Here is a 14,919-nt window from a genome sequence, read left to right as displayed (position 1 = left end):
GATTCATAAAAAAATTTTCGAATTATGTTACTTGTAATTTATTGTAAAAAAATCAGTAGATATACATATTTAAATAAAAAATTAAAATAAATGGGTTTTATACAATGGAGCATGTTATTAGTGCCACTATTAACTACTCATCTTAAATTTGAGCGTATAAATAATTTTTAAGCGTCTGATAAATAAACTCAACCAGTTATTTCCAAAAAAACATTATTTACCAGTTTTATTATATTCTTACTGTTTTATTCCCATAATTAGGGGCCATAGGCTTGATTTTTTATAGTAGGTATTAGTATTCAAAGTAAAGTAATACTAGTAGAATTAATTATTTATTATAAATTAGAGTTATTGTTAAAGAGAATCTATAAACAATATAAAAATATTTATTGATCATAGACCACCAAATACAACTTGGAATGCAAAAACAAAATAACAATTTAACACACGCTGAAGACATAAACATAATCTTTGTATGATTTAATAATGCCGGAGTATGCCAATGCATTCTTACTACAGTTTCTTTTATTTCGGGATCCTTTCAAAACTAAGAATGTTTATGGTCCTCTATTGAAGTGAAAAATGAGGTCACACAAACATCTCCACATAATGCTTCTGCCTCTTTTTACCTCCCATACTGCTTAGTGTGTCAGCAATTTAGTGCAAGAAACTTTAAACATCGAGTTGTTTGTTACCTAACTTTTGTAAGAGCTTAAAAAACCTTAATATCCCATTTATCTGACACTTAATGCGTGCAAGAAATGTAAAAATCTAATATTTTGTATATTTTAATTTAACATATTACATACAAATATGTGAAATTATATTTTCTGAGAAATATTTTGATACACCAATTTTAAAATATTTTATTAAGTTATAGGAAAAATAGAAACAAAATAAACGGAACTATCTCACTAGTCCTTAGTTCATTTTGCAAATAATATTGGTTTTTAAATTTAAAGGAACTAAATGGAGATGAAGGTCGTATTCTTAACTAGATGCGAATCTTTTTGATAGTGAATAGCAACAGAATTTTGAATCAATAATTAACTGTAGGTCGTAAATTAAAAAAATTATAGGTTTGTTACATTGATGAATCATCATTAGAATAAATTAATTCACAATTCTTTTTGTAGCAGAATGTATTGAGAAACAAAACAAAGAATATATTTGCTAGGATTAAGCTGAAAAAGTACTATTAAGCTAGAGTTATTTTCCTAATTCGTTTAAATAAGCAGCACATTTGTATCTTATACTATCTTAATCGTTAGTTAAAATGTATTTTATGAACATAGTGACCATCCGAATTAGAAAAAACATCGCTTTCGTTTAGCATGGTTAAACAGAGAATTCTCGGCAGTTACTCAAAAGTAGTATAGCGTATAGTATTATATTTTGTACGACAGGCAAAATTGTATAGCTATTTTCTAGAAAGTTATTAGGATAAAAAAGATATTTTTAACTTTTAAATAATCTATTACTCATTCTTATTGTTTTGATTGTGAACTTTTTTACTTTCAACAATAAAATGCACTTTTAATACTAATTTTCCTGTCTTGAAATTAACAACATTCCCAAAACAATCAAAATAACCTTAAGAATAGAAAAAGCAAAACCAAGATTTAATTTTCCATGTTGTACACAAAAGACAATAAGAAACTATAACATGTTGACCTCAACGAAGGAACTAATATAGTTTATAGGTAGTTAGAGGGAGATAACGTTCCAACCAACTCGAGAGCAATAAACACATTAACTTTTTATTGCGGCTTACCTGGGTCGAGTAAACCACACTATATGACCTGAGAGTCATAAAAGTAACACCGTTGTATTTTCATTTCTAGATCAAAAGTAGAAAAATCCATATACAGCACTGTAGGCGTATTTCAAAATCAAATTGAACACATTAAAATCCATATAACGTATTATAATTGTTGTTATGTGTCCGGATATTATGTTCAAAATCAACTGCGAAGTGACACAATATGGTTGACCAGAAATGAAATGAATGAAATGAAATGAAAATCGTCTTTATTCTTGAGCGTTTTTCATATAACAACATATGTTTTTCAAAACAACTCACGTCAACATAAATAACATAAAACAATGGCAACTTTCAAATCTTAAGTTAGGCTAATTAAAGATTAAAATATTTTCTCTATTCCTTTTTATTTTACCATTCTTCAAGCCATTTGTTATATATTTTTTAAACGACTTTTCGGTGTCCAACACCCCTGGCTCAGTCCTGGATGACAATATATTCCAGATTTTAGGGGCAAAATAAGAAAGCCCACAACGGTCGGACTCACAGCGCACACGGGGCATCTCCAGCATGTCATCCTGCCGTGTGCATCGGTATCGCATCTCAGAGCGAGCTCTCAGTCTTACCTTCAGGTACTGAGGTCTCTCCTCTGACAGTACACTCCGTATGATGCAGGAAGTGCGTAAAAGGCACAGGTCAGCCATAGGCAATAAGCAAAGAGATGTGAAGTCTGACGAAATTCGATAAAATTTTCGCAGATCGCAGACGTACCTGACGCACATGTTTTGCACCCTCTGCATCCGACTCATGTCTCCCAGTGATATAACATTGCCATACACTGGAAGACAGTAATCAAACACAGACAGTATAAGTGCCTGCACAAGCCGAAATTTGGTGGGTTTGGGGAACAAGTCACGATGCCTGTACATCATTCTCAGACGACCTATTGCTCTCTGGGATGCGTAACTCACATGATCAGAAAAGGAGAGCTCAGGATCGAAATGAAGTCCAAGAAGCTTGGGAGCTTTACACTCTTTGAGCGGAATTCCACCAAGGCATACACCAGACAGGGGCTCGGACTGAACAACCCTGCTGACAGAAAAAGTCACCAATGAACATTTGTCTCTGTTCAGTTTGATGCCAGAAGCACGGATTCGTTTTAATAAATACATTACATATTTTATTTAAAAAAATGCTCTATTGGATTATCTTAGTAAGAGATCAAATATTAGCAGTAACACTTATTTATGCAAAATAATTGTACGGAAATCTAATATTTTTATTCAAGAATTAACTATGGTTGTTTCTTAATATAAATGTTAAAACAACAGGAAATTCGCTAGGTAATATGATAAAATGTTGCAATAATCATGGTTAATACAGTGTTGTTAACATTTCTGGTATTTTAAATAATTTATAGAGGGTGTCGAAACCTATTTTATGTGGTTATCACAGGAAGACCAAGAAGCTAAAGAAAGAAATAGTTAACTACGTATACGTGTGTATAGTGCCATAGGTTCTACTGATTACTGATTATACAAAGTTAACAATTGTATATAATCCTAGAACTCGTTTTAGCAGAATAATATGTTGTAAATTAAGTTCGAAATAATTAAAGATTAACTAGACTACACTGTATATGGTTAATCAAAACACTGTACATAAAATAGAATATTTAAATGTAACTGGATTTGTGTTTTCAAAACTAGAACACTGGTCCTACTTAACTCTGGTTTTACTCCACTGTTCCCAAAACTTGGCTGGCGAAACTAGGCGTCTAATGACAGAACAATCGACGGGAAAATTTGGCCTAGTTTTGAAATTCAACCCCTTTTAACTTCCTCTTTACCCTACAAATACTACGGTATTGGTAGATTCTAATGCTATTTTTTATGTGTTACGCTCTATTTATTTCTACCATTATTGATAATCAAAGAATTTATAGACCCGTGAACATAAGCTTTTCATGAAACAAGTTATTTTCTTATGAGTTGTATGTTGTTGGATTAGCGATATCCAAGAATTTAAGCTGATGCTTTCTCGAATCATGGTCAGACATAAAAACATGCCATGTCAGTGATCGAATTCAATTTTAGTAAGTGGTTTGCTGAACAATCAACCACTGAAGTAGTCTAAAATTTAATCCCCCCCCCCCATATATTTTCTTGCTATAAAATAATATCTTCAAAACATCGTTCAGGGGAAAAGTCCATAAAATCACGAGGATGAAATTTGAATTAATTTTAAAGATATTTGTATTTTTTAACGCTTAAAGTCACTTGAAACATATGATAAAAATGAATGACATTCAGTACACATACATAATTTAAATTCTAAATATATTAAGTAACAAAATTCCAACTTGAACTCATTAGGATGCGAATACAATACAAGGAATTCTTAACAAGTAAACAGGTTTAATTACCATTCATATCAGAGAAGCAGATTTCCCAAATTGCAGGAGCAGTTGATAATTAAGTGACTCTGGTAATAAGAACCAACTAAAGCAATTACGTAATCAGCCAAATTTGTCAAAACACAGCGTTGCCTTGTTAACTTCTGTTTCCATTGCAATCTGCATCCTCAATTTCTTAGGGTTATTTTCTATTAATAAAAAAAAGTTTACCACTTTTTAAATGATTTATTTGATTAATTTTTGTTCCCTTGAAAGAATAGTTGAATGAACTTATTGCATTTTAAATCTGTATACAGAAAATATATTTTTAGACACTAAACATGTCCAATTAATATGATTGTGAGAGACGTAAAATCAAAACCATTACGTATTACAGTTTTAGAAAGCTCTTAGTTATATAAACTTGTCATCCACTTTTTTATAACGATCATTTTAATTCACATAATAAGGAAACTGCAATGATTATCTTTGTATTTTGTATTTTTAAGGTTCATCCCAAAACAACCTCGTGAGCTTAAAAGCAGTTATTCCAAAAACAGGTTATGTGTAACTGGATTGTCAAATAGTACGCGATTAGAGTAAAATTGAGCGCTAGAGTTTTATTTTCAACCAGGCTCTCTAGCGCTCCATAAAATCGGATCATTTAATGGTATTGGTTTTTATAGTATTAGTGTAAAAACGTGCGCGTAATCCACTGTGGGTGTAACGTAATTATCACGTCCCGTATAAAAAAGTAGTGCTTTTACAATCTTCGATATACTATCCGAAAACCGTATATTATGGACTTTGGGGTAATTTTGCGATTAAAGCGAAACACATCTGTTCAGGATTTCCTATTTTGAATATTCCAATCACCAATAAATAACCTTTAGTTATGTTACACCCTAACCTGGTTCTTTAGAGCTAACCTTATCTTCGACCACCTATTTTTTAAGTGAAACGGATCCTTGGTCTCTCAAGCTAGGAGGAATTTATCTCAGTTGAGAATCTCCCTCCAACCAACCGGTGCTTGATTGTCTTCGACGTTTTGAAACCGGATGACTCCGCACCTCCCGTTTCGATAATTGGTCTAAAGCGTGCCAATATATTTCTTTTAAAAATCCACTAGTTTGAATATATACCCTTTTCCACACATCCATCAGTTCATTTCGTAACAATAAACTACGCTCCTTGTTCGATTCTTCACATCAGCCATTAAATTTAAAGCCAAAGACGAACAAGGAAATTGAATGAATTGACCGGTTTCAATCGGCCAACTACCTTCAGATGTTACCGCATACAGAAAAGACTGCAGACGATCAAAACCGGTTTATGGGTACAAGGACTAGGGCAGAGAATGATGGTTCAACTTTCTGGGTCACTGGATCGCTTACAGGAATAACAATTAAGTAGGCCTATAGTCAAGTTATACATGCAAGATTGATGTATTGCGTAGATTTGACAATTTTGTTTAGGATATACGTTGTATGCACCAGTACTTTCATATGGGTTAGTGTTTTTGTATGGCTACTTAAAAAACGATACTAACATATTTAGCAACACGCGTTAAAGTACACATTTATGAATCGAAGATTGGATATAATGTTTATATCACCAAAACGTGTTCATGAGTGTTAAGTTTTACCAAAAAAACTTGCAACAATTCCATGGTGGTTGGCATTCTACGATTTTCATTTTACAAGGGATAATTGTTTTAATGAGAGAGTTAACAAATATTTTAAACTAATTCAGTGTCTAAGCCATGGAGGTAATGTGCCAAGCCCAGCGGCTAAAACATTCACCTGTTTTCGTCTCGAAACATTTAAAAAATTTTATTTTTATATATTAGAGATATGTAGTAAATTAAGTATGTTATAGTTAACTTTTGCAGTTCAGAGCAATAGTTAATCGGATGTAATCAGAGCTAACAGGGGTTTCCCAAACTAATTATGATAAGGAACTTTCGAAGTATCTCACTAACTACAATCTTGGGGTTTGCACAAATCAACCAACTATCATACCACTTTGAATCATTAACCCATAATCATTATTAATATGACTATAATTCATTGCATTTTTCTATCTCATATTATATACTATGGTTTTAATAGTTTACCATACTGTCTAAAACTTACGATGGATATTTGCAAATAAGTTAAATGGAAGTGAAGATTTTTTATTGTGTTATTATAAGGTACAACCTGTTAACTGTATTTTACCTATGAGTTGTACTTAGTGTCATGACACCAAATATATTTTAATTGTTTATTTCATACGTGCACCAATTGCATAATTTGTATAATCACCAGTAAGAGCTTATTGTATATAAGTGTAATTATATGAAAGATAAGTTGTTACTATTATCATGTTTTACGGATTACAACAAATTTGTCTAAATTGCTTAAAATGTTTACTACTAATTGGATGAGCTTTGTTTTGTACAAGCTATCAGACAAGCTTAGTGTAGTAAGCTTTACCAATTCCAGCTTTAAATAGCACCTGTTATGAACGGCTACTTAACAATCTTAACACGGTTCAAGTTTTACATGAGACACGCTTAGCATTCTACAACATTACATTTTGCAAACTTTATTTAGAAGCTTTAAAACTAAACATGGTAAAGGTGGTAAAATACTACAAATTTCAATCTACGCATTGTTACAAGATTTATATGGTAGCCCCCCCCCACAATAATACAAAAAAACCACACATATAACAACAAACGCGGGGGAGGGGCGTAATATTCCCTAATTACAAATTCAGAAATTATAATATTAGTTATCTTTCGAAGTACACCAACAAGAACATATAGACAATTTTCTAATATCAAAAATAACTTCTCATACGTTAAGTCCCTCATAAAACATATTGTGGATTCTAAGAGGGGACAGACTTTATGCTTATAGTTTCTCCAAGTAGCAGGGCATGTTAATGATAGGACCGTAAACATTTTACGAAGTAAAACGAGAAAAGAAAGTCAAGATCCTTGTTTTCTTTGTTGATATTGACACTAATAAAACTTAACGTGTTTCTCAGTTATAGCCAAAAGGATAAGACATTTGACTTACATGGCTAAATGATTTAAATAAAAATATGTTTGGTAATTTTTATTTTTACGCAAATATGGGAATGATCTTGAAGTACAATTACGCCTTAATATTTTTGCGACGTTTATCAAGGACAAATGTTATTCAATGTAAAACTACTCTTCTTTGTTAATGTTTAATTTTAGAAAAAACTCCAAAGCGTTTTGAAAATCACCGCTAGTTGAGGATTATTTATTATCCGAGACTTCAGAGGGCGGAAGTCAGTGTGTTTACTAACTCTTTGAGCTTGATGTTAATTTCCGTTTCGGTTAAGGTGGTTTATTTTCCCGCCAATATTTCTTGCTTGAGACTAAGTTTAATCGATGGGAGATTAGGTCAGGTATAATGTAATACGTGGTTTGTGATACCAAGACTGATTCATGAGTGATTAAAACTACTCTTTTAAACAGTAAGATGAAATAAGAATTGTTTTTTATTTTGGTTGAATTAGAACAATAAGTTTAGGCTACATAAATATTAAATTTTATTCAAGTTTCTTGTTGATTTTAAGAATGTACATAAACATATACTAGAGGTCGTCCAGTGATCAAAAACTAGGCCAAAAATGCCTAAGGATGTCTAAAAATGTCTATTTTTACCCCACGCTGTAAATAAAACATTAAACTTAAATTACTTCCATTTATTTTTATTTTCTGTTTATATTTCGTTGTCATTTCGTGACCAGCATGGTAACCCAAAAGGCTCATTTTAATTTTTTTTATCAATTTTAAATGCATTTTTTGCTTATTCTAATTGATAAATTATCCATATTATTATAAATTATCCACATGCAGGGAGTTCTTCAAAACATTGACTATTTTCTTTATCTCAAGGACGTTGTCTGCTGTTTTATAAAAATAAATAAATCTACAGCTTCAGATGCGTTCCGACAGCTGATTTAAGAAATTGTTGCTAAGAAATTAATTTTTGGGATTGGAACCTCTGGGAAGAGTCAAATCACCACCGTACTCTAACAAAAAATATACATACCTTTTAAATATGCGATAAAAATCTCCAAAAACGCTAAAGGCACATGGAAGGTAGATGTGAGTTCATCGAGCTGTTACGTCTGTAGAATTATACTCACATAACACTTAGAATCACCACTATTTTCATTGTAAATATAATTTAAAGGCTTTACTGAAAACATTTCATATTAACATGTGGCCATGGAAATTTTCCTTGTTTTAATTAAGGTGCAGCAAACCAATTCACCAGTTCTGCATTTCCAATTAACTCATTCATTTAGCTGGCACTTGTGTAGAATAAGACAAGCCACTACAAGATGTATTTATAGATTCATTTACTCCAATGTTTTAAACTTGGCAAGAAGGCACTTAACCAGCTGTTCAGAGAATGTGTAATAATAAACATTCAACAGAGTTGTGTATCAGCTGATTTCTGGCATATGGCATAATATGGAACTGGAAACAGACCATTGGAATTGTAAAACTATTATAATATTAAAGCATCGTTAATGCAGTGTAAAAATCCAGTGTAAAAAAATATTTATTGCATTACGTGGGTATTACACAAGTACTATCTTCATACTAATAATGTGAGTAATTAAAGCCAATGGTAATAGTTAAACCTCCAAATCCAACTCACTGTTAAAATGTTAAACATTCAAAGAAATTACATAATACCATTGACTATAAAAGATTATACACAATCAATTATTAGAGTGCGAATGATAAATTTAAACTAAAATATTGTATCTTACGTCCAATTTCTAAACAGTTTAATGTTTTGATGCTAGTAAACTCAACTTTATGAAACACATTATGCTTATCATCTAAAATTTCAATATTCAATATATAAATTATTTTCCAATTAACTAAATCATACATATACATAACATAAACAAGAAACAATTCTTGGACGAAACGACACTAACTGTCATCTAAAGGCTTTTGATGTTAGTTTTACAGGTTAAACAACTGAATATTTTGGAATCAAGAGAAAACTGTGTTATAAAAATATAACAATGTGAGTCGCCGCTGGAACTGATCCAAAAGACACATTGAGTCTACAGCAATCTGTGAATGCGGTGAAACAGAGTCTGAGTAGTGACAGGTGCAGGAGAATGTTAAACTATAGTTAATAGTGTATAATAAAGGTAGAAATGTTTTGGTACTAATTTGACATAGTATGGTTTATCTTTATGCAGCTTACTTATATTGTTTTACCTAAATATATAAAATGGAATTGATTTTCAAAAAAATATCTGATATTTCGTTATCTATTCATTTTTCTAATCTAAACACAAATCGGTGTTTAAATTAGCACAATAATAAGCGCAAAAACACCGAACATTCCGAAATTCAAAGCTGAATAAATGCAGCCAATATAAGTATGTTTGCCTTGAATAAACTATTATCATCAAAGCTGTTTTCTGTCAATACAAAACTAAAAATTTACAAAACTGTGATTCGTCCAATTCTGCTTTATGGTTCTGAAACATGGACTCTGGACAAAAGTACTGAAAAAAACCCGTCACCTTTGAAAATAAAGTACTAAGAAAGGTTTTTGGACCAACAAGAGAAAATGGTGAATGGAGGATCAAACATAACAGAGAAATTAGAGACCTGTATAAAGCACCAGATGCTGTGGCGGAAGCAAAAAGTCGACGAATTAGATGGCTCGGGCATGTGTTAAGGAGAGAAGATGATGCATTGATAAAGAAAGTTTGGAAAGAGAACCCTGTTGGGAGAAGACCTCCTGGGCGTCCCAAAATGAGGTGGAAAGATGAAGTGTCCAAAGATATGAGGAAGATAAAAATCATGGAGGAAGATGCTGTAGATCGGAAGAAATGGAGGCATTTAGTTAGCGAAGCCAAATAACACCTTGGGTATCGATGGCCATGGGAGGAAGAGTAAGTAAGTAAGTAAACACAAATCGCATGTACAATTAATTTTATTGTAGAACTCAGCTGATTAAACGATAGTGCTCGCTCTTTTTTGGGGCTAACCGGGAACTTAAGTTGAAACTTTGTTGATGTCAGGCAAAATGTGCAGTGAAAATGCGTATGTCAGGAAAAGTCAGCAGATCACTATTTGTTTTTGGTGTGTGGAAATTGACGATTTTCAAATATCTCAGCTGTATGTATGTATGGAAACAGGCAATTTTCGAATACAGAGTGATGAGAAAACCATTATAGTCTAATTGAATCAATGAGTTTTTTTTTTTTGAAAACCACGTTTAAATTTGTTTCTCAATCCTAAACATGATTCAAAATCGATTATTTGTATATTTACCAAACATTATAACTCAAAATGAGGTATTTAAACGTCTGTTTGGTAAATAAACCTAGCCACATCATACAAACAGATGATGTTAGTAGTAAAATTTGAAATCTTAATTGTTTACACCGTAGAAATATTGTATAAATCATTTCAGTCCATTCTGGGTCTCAGGTAACATTTATCTCTTCTGACTAGACATGACGAGACAAGGTGGAATAATAAATCTTTCAACCCGCGAAAACATTTTTAAATACCTCGGCTAAATGTGTTTGGCCTTCCTTTCCACTTCAATAATGGGAACTGCTTTCAAAACACTATACGAATTAATTCGTCACGGTGATTGTTGACGACGTAAGCAAGTTAGTGAGCACCGATAATAATGTATTCCAATAGTTTATTTATAGTCTTATTTAAGAGGGTTTCATACCTTGGCCCTGCATCGAAAGTTATGTCGCATATCTGTAGTTTTAGTATATCGAGAATGGGACTTTGTATTTAGTTCTTATAATGTGGTTACGGATGATTTTTCCTTATAATTTCCCCGGAGTTCAAAACTAAGCAAAAGGTTCAAAACTTCAAGCAAAACTAATAAACATTAGTTTTGCTCAAATCAAACAAATAAAAAAAATGTTTTGTAATACATCTCATTGAGCATTTATGAGAATCCTTACCAAATAACCAAAGATTTAGGAAATCGTTAGTTTTGCTTCACTAAAATTCGCTTTAAATTTGTACATTCACTACAATTTGCTTTCATTACAATAATAAATTAAAATATTTAGTGTATTAACAATTCCATTATTAATTGTGACGAAACTAGACTTTTTAGGTATTAAAATATTAACAGTAACATATTGTTCTCATAAAAATGTTTTTATATCCAACCGATCGTAGTATAAAAATCCCTTATATTATGAATGCAATGAATTCTCTATAACTTTAATTTAGTAGTTTTTAGTAAATAGTATTGCATTGAGTCACATTACAGTATTGATACAATTACAAGTTGCTTGTTGTGTAGTTAGATTTCCATTGAACATTGTTATTTTCAAACATTTAAGCACTTAACTATTGTTTATTAAATATATCAATATAACGGAAGTCTTTTCTGTAAATTTATTCTGTAAATCTTTTATGTAAATATTTTCCACATATTGGTGAATAACTATAGGATATGCAATGTTGATATGATCAGCTCTAACTGAGGTAGTCGTGATTTTGTCCAAATTCTGAATACATGATATTGTTCGAACAGGACATTGTATAGTGTTGGGCAATACGTGAGTACAATGGCTAAGCGTGTAACAATTATGCTAACTAGCCTATCTACCACAACAAACACACATTGCCACTTTGTGTGCCATTTACATAATAACCGTTGGTAAAAAGCCCTCTATGTTTTTATTTTTTTACTAATAAAGAGGATGAGTCGGTTTTACTTGTGAAACGATTAATTAAATAAATCAATGAATATAATTGCGAAAAACTGAAATGCATGATCTACAAGAAGAATCGTTTTAATCTTTATCATTCTCAGGTGTGGTTGAAGAATTGAACACTCTGGTAAAAACTATTGTGAAGCTGTATATAGGGAATGATACTCTCACAATACAAGATTCAATGTGTCTAATACAATACAATCAGCCATAGTATACAACGCTGATAATTATTTATTACTTAAGTCAAAAATTACATCCATGTACAAAAAAAGGTCTAGTTTTAATGACCTTAGAATTTCCAAAAATTTTGATAGTAAGATGAAGCAAACTTGTGTTTTTAACAACAAACTATAACTCCTAAAAGAAAATTTTGAACATTTCTCAAATAATTCTGATTATTCAAATGATTCGCTAATTAGCGTAATATCCCCATCATAAATGAAATCATTGGATTGAGCATTTAATTTAACAGACAAATGTTACACTATCAAGGAAATGTGTTGTATCTCTGACATTGAAAGACATCTAATGACTTGTATTCCCCGTTGCACTTATTGCATAGCTGTCACTCCCTGAGCGTTAATTTAATTCTTTTCGTATCTTTTGACAGTATCTCATTATTTTATTCCATTAGCAAATTACAGTCTGTAATAACATTGCTTGAACCAAGCTGAAAAACAACAATAATTATAATTAGTAGAGTTTTGCTTTCAATATTGTGTTTAGGTATTCTTTTTTCTATTAAAATTTCAAGTTAGTTTTTAAACTAACAAGTATATTGCAATTTCTATAGTTTTATTACTTCTATTAACACGTCATTCTAGGTCATAGGTACTTCTTCACGTCGTCATTCAAGAGCATCCTGGAAATTCTTGGATAGACCTATTAAACTATTTCTAGGATTCCTTTTATAGTGTATCTTCTTCGTAAAAGCATAGACAATTGGATACTGAAGTCCATTGGATATTGTTGTATTAATAGTTAAAGGTAAAAGTAACCAAACCATCAAAGTATTTTAGTTTAATTGCCTTTATGAATGTCTTGTCTATAACAATACTCACTGACCTCTCTTCCCCAACCCAAATAGTGCACTTGAAACCTTTAACATATAAAGTCATACAGGTATCATAATTGTCAAACGAAATGATTTTTGAGTTCCCCAAAACAAGCTTTACTTTAAAACCACTTATGATTTTTATGATTTTTCGATCAAAATATTTAATCTTAAATTCATTTGCATTCACTTTTGTTCGAAATTTTATATGCACAAGAGGAATTTCAATTGAAATTGTTCTCGAAAGCATCAACACTAATGAGTAACCTCAATCGTCTCAAACAAAATTAGCATTTCGGATATAGATCTCTGACTATTAAATTGTGTATGTAACAATTTATTTTTTGCTATCTTTGAACTATTAGCCTAAGCTAATAAAATATGTTCAAGCTTAAGCTATTACTGTCCATTTAAAAAGAAATAATATCTGAAAATACTAAAAATAATATTTTTATTTTTGTCTTAAGAGATACATTTATCTACTAATAGATTTTGTAAAACCATCAAAATAACAAACCCTCAATAAATAAATACATCTTTTGTTTTCTTTACCAAAAAATAGAGCCCACTAGTTAAAATATTTAGAATAAATAATAGAAGTTTTTAAAGTGGTGGTCATTCATTATCTTAAGGTAATTGCAATGAATTTTGAAACTGCTATATTTCAGTCACAACTAATTATTTTTTTACATTTTCTTTTTGAAAAGACTGACATTAGATAAGACAACACCATTATCCTAGTAACAAGACCAGTTTGTTTGCCAAATGAGACTAACTCTATTCTAGCCTTTGTTAAAATGAGCATTTGAATTGTATTTCAGCATTGCTAAATTGGGTTTGATAACAAATAATACAGTTTTGTCGTTACTCAAAATGATTAGTTATAATTTTTAGTGAGCCATAAAACTAAAAAAGATAACTAAAATTTACGTGAAATAATTGTTTGTCAATACTGTAATAACTTTTAATTGGTTTTCGTACATTTTTCAAAAAAAAATTGTATTTTTGACTTTTATAAACGTTTTTTATGCACGAAGCCAATTCAATGAAGATTTTTTTATGGAATTCAAAGCAATTTCGTTATAAAATTGTAAATATATTTATCCTTGTTGTTGAGTTTGTTATAAAATATGTTTTTGATGACAAAATTATAAAATTGTTTTCAAAGTTCCTGGCTGGAAACTTAAACACCAAATCTTTATTACACTTTAGTATTTTGTATTTTTTTTACAAATTCAACAATTAGACACATTAAGATAGATACATGAATAGAATCACCATTACGTTCTAATTTTTAAATCATTGTTGGCTTTGAAAACAGGGCACGACAAGTAATTCACATTTTCATGCCTTGTCAAATGTTTTTGTCCACATCTGGATCTAAGCCAAAACGAGTCGCTACGACAAAACAGCTGTAGGAAGAAGACTGTTGTTTAGTATTACATGAATATTTATTCATTTGTATGACGGTTTTGTATAATAGCTTGAGTTAAGAGTAGTTAAGTCCTTTAACTGTTTATTTCACCTTTAATAATTATTTATAATCACTTTTTGATCAGCACAAGGTTTGCGAATCATGTTTTAAACGCCATAAAGCTCTTAATTTTAGGATTTTTTATCTTAAGAGAGTAATCAATACAGTAGTTTGTTGTGAAAATGATTTTTTGTCACCGATTAAAAAGAAACTCAAGATACAATAAGGATTCTATTTAGTATATACACATGCTTTTATATCTTTCTTTTTAAACATGAAAACCAATAGTGGCTAGATTTTCTTCCGACTCCTAGCGTGCTGTTCCCATAAATAAGTGGTGTATCACTGAATGCTATTAATTATTTACAAACCCAGTCCCAGGAATTTTTTCGACCTGCAAATTATTCATAATCAGCCTACAGTTGATAGGGGTAGTGTTTGAAATATTCTTATCAAATCACACG

The sequence above is a fragment of the Macrosteles quadrilineatus genome, unplaced genomic scaffold (genome assembly GCF_028750875.1).
Source record: "Macrosteles quadrilineatus isolate MER2022 unplaced genomic scaffold, UCM_ALF_1.0 Scaffold_4__1_contigs__length_99947679, whole genome shotgun sequence".
In the NCBI taxonomy this organism is placed as follows: Eukaryota; Metazoa; Arthropoda; class Insecta; order Hemiptera; family Cicadellidae; genus Macrosteles; species Macrosteles quadrilineatus.
The sequence above is the reverse complement of the archived record's forward strand: the minus strand, read 5'-3'. Positions refer to the sequence as shown.